Raw genomic sequence first — 15,306 nt, 5'->3', positions numbered from 1 at the left:
TCCTCCCTTTTGAGACTAAGTCCGAATCATTTCCATGAAAACTGGAAGAAATAAAAGTGACCAAAACCTGTAATTGGTAAAATGCACTACTTTCATGTCTAGCTCACATATCTGCCAATTTTTGCAGAAAGATATTCAGAGGTTTTTAAGTTGTGCTCCGAAATGGAGCCCATTCGTCCCTTTTGAAACTAAGAATAAAAAAAGTAAGAATCGTTTACATAGAAACCAATAAAAATAAAAATGACAAAAATCTGTAAATAACAAAAGCACCACTTCAATATTTGTCTCATATATCTGCCAAGATCTACTGAAAGAAAACAAGAGGTTTTCACATTGTCCTCCGGAAACTTGTCCTCCGGAAACAAAGACCATCCCAACTTTTCCATGGAAAAAAAAAAAAAACAACCCTAAAGATGCAAAAAATCTGTAAACAGCAAAAGGCACAACCTTAGGTTCAGTATATCATATCCAAATTGTTTCCATGGAAACTCAGAAAATGGTAAACCACAAAAATCTGTAAGTAGCAAAAGGCACCACTTTGGGATCTGCTTCACATATCTCATAATTTATATGCTCAAAAAACAAAACGAAGAAAGATGCCAAAAATCTGTAAATTGCAGAAGGCACAATCTGAGGTTCAGTATATAATATCTACCAGTTTTGGTCTAATAATATTGAATGTTTTTTTAGTTGTGCTCCGGAAACAAAATAATTACTGACTGACAGACAGACATGCCAGGGGGATGACTGTGATACTAAAAAGATCCGACACAACTTAAGAGAATTTTGCCTCATGTTAAAGAGATGTGAATTTATGATAATTTTTGAAATATCAAAAACATCATAATTAAGGTTTGTATTGCAGCTTTCCTACTGATATGGTAGGTAAACTTAAAATTTATAAACAATGCATTGAAATGTGGTCATGTTATGCTCAAATTAATGTTATTCCTGAAAAAAAATCCCTAACATGAAAACAATCTGAAAAATATTTTCTAAGTTACATGTTGAACAAAAAGGGACAAGGGAATATAAATATTGCTTAAAACCAGATTACTTTCATATCATTTACATTATAGATAATCTGGTTTTAAGAAATGTTTATGTGCTTGGTTTCAGACACCTAAAACACATTCAATGGCATGACATACGAATTTTGCTAATAATGCTCAATGCTTTAATACAATGATAATGTGCTTCTATGTGCAGTTATTTTTATCCCTTTCTTGCTTTTATACTTTTCCGTAAAGAGCACTACAATGATCTAAATCACCTGAATATTGAACCATAATTACTTAAAGATCCCATATACTTTACAGGGTACAAATACACAAATCATTTATTGGCATTATTATATTAAATGAAATCCTTCATTGAAACTATTCATGTTGACAACTGAATCAACCTTATTGACAACAGTACACTACTCTCTCCTGTGAAGAAAATTTCAACTAATCAGAAGGGCGTGTCTCCGTTAAATGATTTGCAGTATGCCTATGTGGGACAGTGTAGAAAATTATGTACATTTCTGGGGGTAATTTTTTTTATTGCTATCTTTTACAGATTAAGATTGATATACAGCAGTGAGGGTTTGGGTGATCCTTCATCAGCTCAGGGCCCTCACCACCTCTACACGCAGCCCAAACAGCGAATAGGACTTCTCCCAGAAAACACTGCCTAGCCCAACCCAAGAACTTTCCCGAGAATATGGAGGCTCCCCAACACTGCAGCTTTCTGCATTACCCAGATTGTCAGAAGGGCTGTGCTCCTGGTGGACAGTCTGACGACAGTGTACTTGGGATGCACGCGAGACATTTCAAAGCAAGGTCCACATATTTATCATGCTTTCCCTGAATCTTGCCAATCACATTGCTGTCAAAAGGGACAGAAAATTCATAAATAATTTCATTGGTTTTATCAAAAAGGACAAGATCAGGTTTGTTGGCTGGAATTCGTCAGCAGTGAGCCATGCCATCATGTCTTTTAAGATATGCTGTTTGTGCCAAGGCACTGCATCCACTGACAAGGTGTTGGTCAGTCTCTGTAAATTCATTGCAAAGACGACATTTCATATTGATATTTTATTTCTGTTCTGTCCTGTTCCACACACTGCATGTACACACGATGCAATGGCTTCTCAGACAGCTTCTCCACAAAGGACCAACTCTGAGCAGACTTGGTAAAGGACTTCACCTGGTTTACTCCCATCGCTGTACCGTCCAGCAGTACATCGCCATCAACAAAATCAACTTCAAATCTGATTACGTCCAACAACCTTGGCACGTTTAAAATAGCTGTGGAATTCCTTGCTTTCATCGTGGGTCCTCACATGCATCACCAGAGGATCATCCAATAAATAAATATGTGCAAAAGTGCACAATAAAATTCTGTCATGAAGAGCTTCCACATTAATAAAACCCCAACCTCCAGAATTGATTGGCATATATAAACGATTAAGAGAAGAAAGAGGGTGGTGTGCTCTGTTATCAGACATGATCCTTCTGGTCAGGTGGTCAAGACTCTGGATGTCTTGATTAGTCCAATCAACTACTCCAAAGGAAGAGGAGAGGACTGGCACAGCAAAAGTATTGGTGGCTTTGACCCTGTTTCGAGCATTTAGCTCAAGATTTTCTTTAAACGAGATTTATACTTGGCCCGAAGTTTACCTTGAATCTGGGCATTCTGGAGCTTGTCTCGAACTTGCATTCCAAAATATGTATGATCTTATATATATATGATATGATCTTCCACAAGATGCTCAATAACTCCTCCCCCTTGTAACATGACCGATCCATCATTGGTTACCTTGCCACGTTTCATATGAAGAGTATTACATTTGTTGAGTCCAAATGTCATGCCAATATCATTAGAAAAGGACTCGACAAGGAGAACCTTCTTCTTTCAAATTGGTATCTCCTTTGGCAAGGAGCTCGACGTCATCCATGTTGAGGAGATGAGTAAGAGGTGTTGGGGACCTGTGCTGAGGAGGTCCGGGATGGTAACACTCCTCCCTATTGAGCAGAAAACTCAAAGGATTCAGAGACAGACAAAAAAGCAAAGGACTAAAGGAGTCCCCCTGGAAAATTCCCCTTCTGATTGGAATAGATTCCTATGTCTGCACCTGCCCTTGCGAGTACATCTCAAGTTGAGCCGACCAGCAACTCATTAAAGACTCGAGTAAATCAAGTAGTCACTCAGGGAGGTCAATACACTGAAGAGACTTCAGAATCCATTTGTGATGGACAGAGTCGTACCCTTTTTGTAGTCTATCCAGCACATGGAGAGGTTGCGGTGGTACCTTTTAGCCTCTTCCAAAATCACTTTTTGTACAAAAAGTTGATCCTTGCACCCCCAACATCCCTTTCTCACCCCCTTCTGCTCTCTGTAAATTATGTCATTAGAAGACCAGTAAGATGACACGAGGTTTGTCAAACACCCTGTGAATAATTTGTATTGAGTATTTAGACATGTGAGGAAGTTTTTGGGATCAGTCAAGTCTCCTTTTTTGGGAAGGAGTATGGTGCGACCTTTGCAGAACCATGGAGGAACATCACCTGTGTCCACAAGAGAGTTAAAAATGTGAAGTAATGGTGTTTGGACACAGGGAAACAGTTTCCAATACTGATTTCGAATGCCATCAGACCCTGGAGCTGTATTAGATTTGGACTTTTTAATAACACTTTTCAGGCAATCTGGTGAGATGTAACAGACAAACAACCTAGTTACTCTCTCATGCATTGCATGGTCATAATCACTGACCCATGGTGCCTTCAAGTTACAGTCGCCGGGTACAGACCACAACTGTTTCCAGAACCTTTCACTGGCATCCATGGGAGGCTGTTTATCATGCGAACCATAACCACTTGTCTTAATTGCGTGTAGAATTGCTTTTCATTATTTCTAAAAGGTTTATTTTGTTTGATAAATTTGTTTTCCTTCTCCCATTTTTTCTTCCTTTCTGTGAAAATTTTCATTTTTGCCTTAAGGATATCGACAATTTAGAGAAGTACCTGTTCTTTTGTTGTCTTGTACTGTAATTTTAATTTTCTCCAAATTACCTTTTGTCGTTATTACTATTTACGGATTAGGATAGAATGCAGCAGAGAGGGTTCGGGGGATCATTATTATTATTATTATCTTTTACAGATTAGGATAGAATGCAGCAGAGAGGGCTTGGATGATCCTGGCACAGTCAGACTGGTAAAGCTCATCATCAGCTCAAGGCCCTCGCCCCCTCTACACACAGCCCAGACAGCGAATGGGACTTCTCCCAGAAAACACTGCCTAGTCGAACCCACCAAGAACTTTCCGGAGAATATGGAGGTTTCCCAAACGTGCAGCCTTCTGCATTACCCAGATTGTCAGAAGGGCTGTGCTCCCTGTGGAGAACCCAGGCACTCTTCTGATCTGTGCCAAGAGATAAGGAGGTACCAAACCAAGGGCACCGAGAACAATGGGGAGCCTGACGACAGTGTACTTGGAATGCAGTCGAGACATTTCAAAGGCGAGGTCCGAATATTTGTCATGCTTTTCCTGAATCTAATATCACATATTATTATTATTTTTCATATTTCATGTACAGGCAGACTTGTATAAATAGCTTTCATAACAATACAATGCTATATGCATACGTGTATATGAATGTACAGTTGGCTGAAACAATATATTTGGCAGGATTATTTACCAAGTAATAAATGCAATGTTGACCAGTATTGACAAACTAATTGCTCAGTACCAGCAGATAGGTAAAAAACATATCTTGACATATCATAGTGACAGACAACTTTATTTTTTAAATATTTAAACTTTGGTCTGAAACCATTTATGCTGCATCTGTAGATATAGTGCTTAGCCACTGAAATTATTTCATTAATCGGATTGTAATTTTTTCCTTTCATTCCCAATATAACATTTGTATTTGTAAGCTCCAGTTGTAGCTGTACTGAGTTCAGTCATGATTCTGTTTCTTTTCATAATTTAAAAACAAATTCACATTCCCATAACATATGATTGATAGTTTCCCTTTCTGTTCCACAAAATGGACAAATCGGTAACGATGTGTATATAATTTTATGAAGCAATTGTCTTGTTGGGAGGATATTGTGAATAATTCTATATTGCAACCATTTCAAGTCTATGCTTCACAAACATTTATTTGCAATGATATAAAAAGTTTTCCAGTCATTTTCGGTAAGATCACTCCTTAGAACTCTTCCCCATTTTGAAAAGCTTGCCAACCAAACAAATTTGGAGTTTAGGCTGGAGGTGTATAATTTTTTACTCCCAGTTACGATGATAATTTTTGAGACAATAAAAGGACAAATTGGTTCATTTAATTTCTTTTGAATTGCTGTATATTTAGTGTTCTTGCATATGTTAAAATTGATCTTTTCACTGATTCATACGTTAAAAAATTAGTCTGTATTGAAAACATATCGGACAATTCTTCATATGTGTACAGTCTGCCTTCTTCATGTAGTACATCATTCACAAAAAGGACACCTTTTTTGTACCACTCATGATATCTCTCAATCTTTATTCAGAACTGGAGGCCACAGGCCCATAGTACAGATATATGCAGCAGATAGGATTTCTTTTTGAAATAGCATGATAAATAAACAAAGCAACATTTTCAATGAGTATCTGATTGGAAGTTGACAGTAGTTGGATAAATTTATGTTCTGACAGTTGTATCAAAAAATAATTGGGTATATATTTGATTCTAATGTGTCTAGAGATAGTAATCACAAATTAATAGTACATGGTATTCGTCTTCCAAGATATTCAATTTACAGTATTTGAACACGATGGATTTCTTATGGAATTTTCCTTTATAACAGCTTAAGTCGAAATAAATGGAATGGAACTGTGACATGGCTATTCTTACTCTCTTGAGATTAATACAGCATACATATGGTTCACATATAAAATCAAACCCAATTAAACCCATTTCACTCGGTGCTTGTGTTTGAGTCTAGATTACATAACATTTTGTAAGCTTTAAATGGAAAGCGTGAAGAGGGCATGGAGAGGAGCTTTAACCAGTAGGCAATGCAGCGTTTAAGAGTAAATACAAGAACAGAATATCTACCAGTTTCTCCAAGTACAATGTTATTTGGTGTAGACATTTGCAAACCAAGGAGTCGTTTACATGCATAAAGTAATACCCTTTCCAGGCAATCATGTCTGTGAAAACCCAACAATTCTGACCCATACAATAATATTGGTAGTATTTTATAGTCAAATATTTTAAAGTAGACATCATATGACAAGTCTTTAATATTACAAAGGCATTTTGTAATAGAAACTAAGGCTTTCTTTGCCTTAACTAAAATGTCTTTGGTTGAGAGGGACCAGTTTAGAGTCCTGTTGAATGTTACACCAAGATACTGGTAAGATGTAACAACTTCAAGCGTAGTGGATTTATATATCCATTTTTCTGATTTTGAAAGTTTAGATCCTATTTTAAAAACCATGATTTCAGTTTTATAAAGATTGACATTTAGGGTCCACTTATTGCAGTAGGTTTCTAGAGCATTAATTTGCCTCTGTAGACCAATTACAGACTCTAAGAAGAATACCACATCATCGGCAAACATCAGAATAAATATTTCAATAAGATCTGGAAATAACTGAACACCAGTAGAACATGAAAGGTTAATCTCGGAGACTAGTTCGTTGATAAAAAACGAAAATAGGAAAGCGCTTAGGAATAAACCTTGCCTAACACCAACAGGACAGTCAAATACGTCTGTAAGAAGATTGTTGTTAGTACGAACACAGGCTTTAACATTTTCATAAATACTTTTTAGGGTTTTATCCATTTTTGAATGGCGACCTTGTTTATTGAAGACACACCATAATTTGTGTCTCTGTACTGAGTCAAATGCTTTGGACAAATCTACAAAACATACATACAGTTTTCCACCTTTCTTAGGAATATATTTACAAATTACAGATTGAAGAACAAATATATTGTCTGTGGTAGTATAGCCTGCTCTGACACCTGCTTGTTCTTCATTAACATACCCAAACTGTCTGACCAGAATACCAAGCGGTTATTTAGAATGTTTGTATAGATTGTACCAAAAATACTTAAAAGGGAAATGGCGCAATAGTTTTCCGGATTGTTTTTATCGTCTTTTTGATGTATTGGCACAATTATTGCTTTTGCCCATTTTACAGGGAATGATCCATTATCATACAATGTGCTGAAAATGATTTCAAGGTAAGGCATGATGATATGACAAGAGCACTTGAAGAACTCGCAGGTTGCGAGGTCTTCCCCAGCTTTTTTATTACATTTAAGTTTATTAATACTTGACTGGATTTCCTCTTGGCTAATTGGTGCACTGAATATATTGTTAGTTAGGTCCTAAGATTGGCTATCAGGTATGGAAATGCTATTACTATCTTCTTGGGAGTCAGAGAAAGTCACACTGGAGTCCCAATCAAAGAGATTTCTAAAGTAATCGTGCCAAGAGTTAACCGTAATGTTATTTTCAGTTTTACGTAGACATAAGATGTACTTTAGTTTTCGCCAAAATAATTGATGGTTAGTAATTGAATTCGACAACTCACTCACATTTTTGTTTTCAAACCTACACACAGTTTTGTAGACATTTCTTGATGAGATGTATAAGTCCCGGGATGGTGTGTCTTTATGCTGTCTCAATTTATTAAGGTAGAGACACTGCTGATGTTTAAGTGCCAAACATGTATTATTAAACCAATCTGGGTTTGGTTTGGACAATGTAATGATATAGAAAGATATAGAAAGGGCTAACTATCAATTCTAATATTGTTGTCATTCCATCTGGATTGTCTTTGTATATCTTCTTCACTTACAATTTCTCTTTTACACATAGATATGAAGTTTGCCCATTCTAACAGTATGTCTTTTCCAAAAGGGGTTAGTTGAAGAGGGCATTATTTCGTTTTTTATATAGCAGCTATCAGTAAGTAGAAACTGGGTCTTGATTTTTAAATTGACCAGTGAAAAGAGACACCCATTTAAGACCATGATGCCTTATTCTATTTATCCATTTTAGGTTTTGTGAAGATATAATGTTTCTAATATTTGGTGTTTTTATCTCTCCATGTTCTGGGTTTAGCATCATTACATCTCTTTTAATCTTATCAGTTTTGTTTTTCCATATGAAATTAAAGCACTTTTTTTTAAGTTTTTCAATAACAAATTTTGGGGGACTTGGTAGAGATGAGAATAGGTGGTTAAGCTTAAGTCATTGAAGTGATTTAAGAACAGAATTTCTTCCATAAGGGGTTAGGGTACAAGATGACCAAATGTTTATTTGCCTTTCAATCTCAGATAGTTTTTCGTGGTAGTTTATATCAACTATCTTATCAAGATCAATGTTGCAATGAATTCCCAAGAGCGTGAAGTCTGTTTGCGACCAGTCAAAATTCCATTCTTTGCACATCTTATATCAGGATCTCTTTTTGGAGCCTATCCATATTAGTTCAGTTTTATCCATGTTGACTTTTAATCCTGAAAAACAGGCAAATAGGTCAAAAGTACTCAAAACTGATCCGTCTAATGTAAGTGTTGTATCATCTGCGAGCTGTGATAGAATATATGTTATATTTCCAAGATTAATACCCTTAATATTTTTGTTGTTTTGTATCATTACACCCAGACTTCTACACATAACAGAAACATGTACGGCGCTAGTGGGTCCCCTTGATGGCAGCCCCAACCAATTTTAAAAGGAGCCAATGCAAATCCATTTACCAGGACTCACGATTCTAAATCATTATAAAATGTTTGTATCCAGTGTGTGATACTGGGTCCAAAATTAGAAAGTTAAGCACTTAGCTGAGATAGTGTCTATCTACTGAATCAAAGGCTTTTTCAAAATCAATGAGAAGAAGTAAGCCTAGTATCTGGCAAGTTTCAATTAACTCCATTAAATCATATATATATAAGTCGAGTTACCTCACCCATATATCTTCAAGTGACAAAGCCTTTTCTGTCCTCATAAATAATACTTGGAAGTACCTTTTTAACTCTCTTTGCAATTGCAATGGCTCCAACTTTGTATGATGTATTTAGTAGGGAAATAGAGTGCCAGTTTTTCAAATATTTCTTAGGTTTATTAGCGTTAGGTATACAAACTAACAATCCCTGTTTTTGTGACATAGATAATTTTCCACTTTTATAAACATAGTTTAGTGAATTAAGAAGAAATTCTCCTAAATCTTTCCAAAAGAACTTAAGCAATTCTGTTGTGAGACCATCGGGACCTGGACCTTTTTAATTTTTCACATTTTTAAGAGCATACGATAACTCGTCCATGTTTAATTCCCCTTCCAGACAACATTTGTCATGGTTATTCAAAACAGGCATGTTTTCGTTTTCAAAGAAGAGTTTTGTTGGTTGAAGTAATTGTTTACTTTCTGTTTTAACTGTCCCTTTGTTCTTTTCTAAAACAGTTATGGGCTTGTTTAGGAAGTTTCTTGACTCTAACTTTAAAAGTATTTTGTTGTTTTTTCTTCTTTTTCGACCCAATTTGCTTTAGATCTTATAAGCATTCCATTTATTTTATGGTTGACAATTTCACCATTGCTCATGTTTTGAAACATTTATTTCATTTGATAGAGCTTGCTTTGCGTCACCATCCTCATTCAGATCTAGTTTCTTTTCCAGTTCATCCAATCTACTTTCTAAGCTCTTTTCCTTTTCATTTACAATTTTCTTTTTAGTGGAAGAATAATAGATTGTAGGAGTAGTGTTCCCAGAGTAGTTGATCATCAATAGAGTATTTGTTTCCTTCTTTATCTTCTTTAAATAGGTCCAAAGTTGATTTAATTGTATCTATACTTGTTTTTCGTATTTTCTATCTTGAAGGAGTGAATTTTTAAATTCCCCTCACTAAAGCAGAAAAGGTCATAGGCAGGGACATTAGTGAGTGGTCAAAATTCATACTAGGTAAAATATGGCAGGTGTTAACAGTAGATAGCAGTCCATGTGAAATCAGGAAGAAATCTTGTCTGGCTTGTTTGCGAAGGGCAGGCTGTCGCCAAGTAAAGTGTCTACTATCATAGTAATGTTCATGCCAAGGGTCTTTCAGATTGAGTTTTCAAGATCAATCATTTTAAAAACTTTATCCCTTGCCTTTGGATTATTGATATGTTTGTGGTTGTAAGTGTCAAGTTTACAACAAAATTTTGTTTATAACAAAATTCCAGTCTCCACACATGCATATTGCATCATGATCATACTTTATAATTATGTCCATGATATCCTGGAAGAAATCTGGATTGTCCTCAGTAGGTCTGATTATGCTGACTATGGTATAAGCTACTTCATAAATCAAAATCTTAAATAGTTCTTAGATAGTTTCCCAAAACATCTAAATAGCTCTCTCGTACTTTGAACTCAATATCAAATGGTTTTTGAGTTGTGCTCAGGAAACAAAGCCCATCCCTCCTTAAGATTAAGTCTGAATCATTACCATGGAAACCAAGAGAAATGAAAATGACAAAAAAATGTAAATAGCAAAAGGCGCCACTTCCGGACTGGTCTCATATATCTGCCAAGTTTTACTGAAAAATATTAGGAAGGTTTTGATTTGTTTTCTGGAAAAGAAGTTCACCCCTCCCTTTTGAGACTAAGTCTAAATCGTTTCAAGAAAACCAATAAAAATAAAATTGACAAATATCTACAAATAGCAAAAGACACTACATTAGCTTATGTTAGATAGATCTACCAAGGTTCGTTGACAGATATGAAATGGTTTTTCATTTGTGCTCCGGAAACAAAGGCCTCCCCTCCCTTTGAGACTAAGTTGAAATCATTTCCATAGAAGCCAAGAAACATGACAGTGACAGTAATCTGAAAATAGCAAAAGGCACCACTTTAGGTGCTGTTTGATATATGTGCCAATTTTTGTTGAAAAATTTTGAACTATGACAGACAGGCATCAACTATATCTATATATATATCAACTGCTCTTTTGTCATGCTGTTTAGTGTGAAATATTTGTTGTATCTATGTATAACTGTATTGGAACACTGTTCACATAAGCTTATTTACTAATCTACATTTACTTTTGGTGAATGAAATATGTTTCAGATATCAATGGACGAAGTACACCCCTTAAATTTAGAACAAGAGTCATCAGAAGATGACATATCTCCCTGACCCCAACATATTTGAAAGGACAAATCATCTGACAGTTACTTGATGTTTTCTTAGATTAAGTTTGAATTGTTTCCATGAAGTCACAGAAAATAGAAAATGCCATATATCTGTAAACAGCAAAAGGCACCACTTCAAGATCTGTCTCATATATCTGCCAAGATCTGTTGAAAGATATCAAATGGTTTTCCAGTCGTGCTCTGGAAACGAAGCCTATCCCTCCATTTTGAGACTAAGTCAGAATTGTTTCCATGGAAACCAGAGGGGGAAAAAATGCCAAAACATCGTAAATAGCAAAAGGCACCACTTTGTGGTCTGCTTCAAATATTTGCCAAGTTTTGCTGTAAGATATTGAATAGTTTTCAAGTTGTTCTCCAGAAACAAAGCCCATCCCTCCATTTTGAGACTAAGTCAGAATCGTTTCCAATGAAACTGGGAAAATGATAAATCACAAAAATCTGTGAACAGAAAAAGGCTCCACTTAAGGGTCTCCCCTACATATGTGCCAAGCTTTGCAGAAAGATATTTGGAAGTTTTTGAGTTATGCTCTGGAAGTTTTAGACAAAGTCTCAACGCTTCGATGGAAACCCAGAAAATTATAAATCACAAAAATCTGTAAATAGAAAAGGCACCAAGTTGGGGTCTGCCACACATATCTACCAAGTTTTGCTGACAGATACTTAGAAACTTTTTGAGATGTGCTCCGGAAACAGAACACACCTCTCGCTTTTTTAGACAAAAAGTCCGAATCATTTCCATGGAAACCCAGAAAATAATATATCACAAAAACCTGTAAGTACCAAAAGGACCACTTTAGGTTCTGACTGATGTATATAAAAAGCTCTGCAGAAAAATATAGAACTGTTTCTGCTCCAGAAACGAAGCCTACCCCACCATTACACTTGCGCCAAAATGTTCCATGGAAAAACAAAAAATATAAAAATGCCAAAACTCTGTAAATACCAAAAGGCACAACTATAGGTTCAGATTAATCTATCTATCAAGTTTGGTCTAAAAATATTGAATGGTTTCTGAGTTATGCTCCGGAAACAAAATGATTACGGACAGACAGACGAGGCGTCGACTATATCAAAAGGCACTAAAGTGGAATGACAGATGATACAGCATTTGCTATAGGTATTGTGTTGGGTTGTTGATGAAGTTTTGAATGTAGTAATTATAGCAAATTTTAAATAGGATGCGATTTGTCACTTTAACTTTGATTAGGTAACATTATCAACTTCAGATTATGGAAAATAACTTATCCTTTTGAATAAAGAACAAGTATGTTAAACCTGACCCACAACAGGAAGTAAGATGTTAGTATCATGACTGTCACCCACACCAATGACTCTGAACTATTTAACCTACATATATGTAGCATTCTTGATGTATCTTGTTCATGAAAATCTTGAGCTCAATCTCCATTTCCAACACCAACCCCCTCCATGTTTTTTCCAGGGGAAGGATCAAGTATGTATGGCATGTTGAGCCACCACAAGAGGACCATGTGAAACAATCCATCTTAAGCAGTGTTCACATCGCAAAGGTAACATTGGATAAAAGTGTTCGAAGACTTCCATTGGCACAAAGCTACAACTTGTTCCAAGGGTATAGATTTCCATGCAGTGAGCGAAGAGGCAAGAGCTCGAATCTCATGAGGAGAAAAATGAAAATTACTTTAGTCCTGGTCACAATGTTGATAAGCCATCATTGCTGTCTTGTGGAGCCAAGCAGACAAGGTGTTATAAGATATTTCTGTCAAAATATACTGAGTCAAATAATAAACATCACAAAATGTAATTTATAAAAAAAAACGAAGAATTTTTCTCTGATGATACATCTATGTATCCAAAATGGGATCTCTACCTTGCGACTCTACAAAAACTCACTCAAACAAACCCACTCAAACCCATCCATTCATTGTGCAAATGATGTTGGTGCCCAATCAGGTTTTGCACATGCAGTTGATCACATGATCTTCACATCAAAGATTTCTTCATTTGCACGTGTTTGCACTGGATTCAAGAAATGAAAAAAATACATTTTAACCATAGATTGAACAGTACTTTAAATGCCATGATTGTTAAATGTGCCATGTGAACATGCTATTGACATGTTGCAAGCGGGAAGATATATTACTGACATCGCAAGAGCAATGGGATGCAGCCATCGTACTGTGTATGACTTGTGAGGTCATCTACAACAAATGGCCATACACAATACTGAACTGAGAAATTTCGAATTTTTATTCTTGTGACTTGACATTCTGTATACACATGTTTTGGAACAGCGGTGTAGCCTAATGGAACTAATTGCGGCACTGTCAGTGTATCAAGTACATCACACAGATCTCAGCAATGAAATAATAACAATTTACCCGTCTTACCATCTCTCATTCTTTTATAGTGCCTTGAAGAAAGAATGTGAAGTTTCTTTTTTGACTCAGATTTACATGGAAGAGATAGATGACATCACTGGAGCCTGAAAGATTCTGTGCGAGTGGACTACCAATGGAGAGACCACACAGGACATAAAAGGTGACTCCTGTCTGAGGGCTATGTAGACGGTAAATCAGGAATTGTACAAGTCCACATCCCCAATGAATTCAGGTACTGCGATACAAGTGACACTGGAGAATCCATTTGAGCAGCGGATGGAAGGAAAATCAAGAGCATACAACTCAGACACATGAGCTGCCATCGCGAAGGCCATAAAAAAGCAGTCTCATGGAAAAGGAATGTCAGTGGAGTAGATTCCAATGATTCAATGATGTCCTTAAGCTGAAATGAGTGAATTAATCAATGTTGAGAAACAGTTCCAGACTCATAATAGTTCCAGACTTAAGTTTCCTGTGTTTGCAAAGATAGAGAACGAATTCAGGAATCTTAGGGATTGAAATGGTACTTCCGAGGAGCTGTCGCTGTCATTGCCACTGGCAGAAACATTTCCATTACGAATCGTACAAGAGAGCTGTTGCGGATCTGACAGACTGAGAATATGGCGTCTGTAGCAGAAGGGGTGAATCCCTGTTCCTCCAGGGAAGATCTGGTAGCTTCCACATGTGTAGACTGAGTACCGGAATGTTATTGTGCAGAAGTGATGATCCTGGTTGAATCAGGAGATTGGACCAATGAGGTAGTATCAATGGTTCATCCACTTGAAGAAGTAAAGGATGCCATGTTTGAGTCAGCCAATCTGGAGCCACAAGGTAAATCATACACTGATGTCATAGGAGTTTTGCCAAGACATCCGGAATTAGTTTCACAGGGTGCATGCAATCATGTCATCCCATGGAATGGAAAGGGCATTGATGACCCATGGGGAAGGATTAGGGATTGGGCTGACATACAAAGAGGGCTGAAAATTCCTGTTTGTGGCAAAGAGATCAATGTGGGGAGTTTCCCCTCTGTCTTCAATGAGATGAAAGGCTCAGTTTAGAGTCCATTTGGTTGGTAACAACTGGAACTGTCTGGAGAGACAGTCTGCAAGTACACTGTCTGGCTTGGATTAAATACTAATACTGATCCACCAGTTGATACAGGCAACAAGCCATCTGCATCAACATTGACAAGTGAGTGCTCCCTTACTTGTTGATGTTGGCTACGACAGTGACATTGTCAGGGCCAGTGATAAGGGATTTGTGGTGAATCTGGTGCCACCTATGATTCAGACTGCAAATAACTGCCAACAATTCCAGCACACTGACATGATACTGGATCTCTAGAGAAGATCAAGACCCATGAGCAGTCCAATGAGCCATGTGTGCTCCTCAACCCATGGTTGACACATCCGTATAGATAGTGAGATCCGGTAGAGAGAGGTGGAAAGGAGCACCTGGAAGAACATAGTGTTCCTGAGTCCACCAGAGAAAATCTTGTCTGACTGCTGGAATGACTGATATTTGCAAATTCAGGTCGAGAGAACATCACTGGTTGAGCTGGCAATGAACATGTCTGCAATTGAAACGGCCCTGCTGGGTAAAATCCTGCTTGAAGGTGAGGGATCCTAACACCGACATCCAGGTTTGAAATGAGACACTGGGAGAAGGAGAATGCTGTCCTTGATGCCTAGTGAATGGCAAGGGTCTGGAAGAATGAAACAAGTGTGTGTCCATCAAGGCACCCAGGAACTTGATTCGAGAC

The 15,306-nt window shown here is 37.0% G+C and overlaps 1 protein-coding gene across 1 annotated transcript in view; it reads right to left on the bottom strand.

Annotated features, from left to right (window-relative positions):
• The window catches only part of LOC137294602 (uncharacterized), a 165,201-nt gene that overhangs the window by 55,128 nt on the left and 94,767 nt on the right, over positions 1-15,306 (bottom strand). The gene's annotated exons all lie outside the window — the stretch shown is intronic.

This window comes from Haliotis asinina, chromosome 8, assembly GCF_037392515.1.
Source record: "Haliotis asinina isolate JCU_RB_2024 chromosome 8, JCU_Hal_asi_v2, whole genome shotgun sequence".
NCBI lineage: Eukaryota > Metazoa > Mollusca > Gastropoda > Lepetellida > Haliotidae > Haliotis > Haliotis asinina.
The sequence above is the reverse complement of the archived record's forward strand: the minus strand, read 5'-3'. Positions and strand labels throughout refer to the sequence as shown.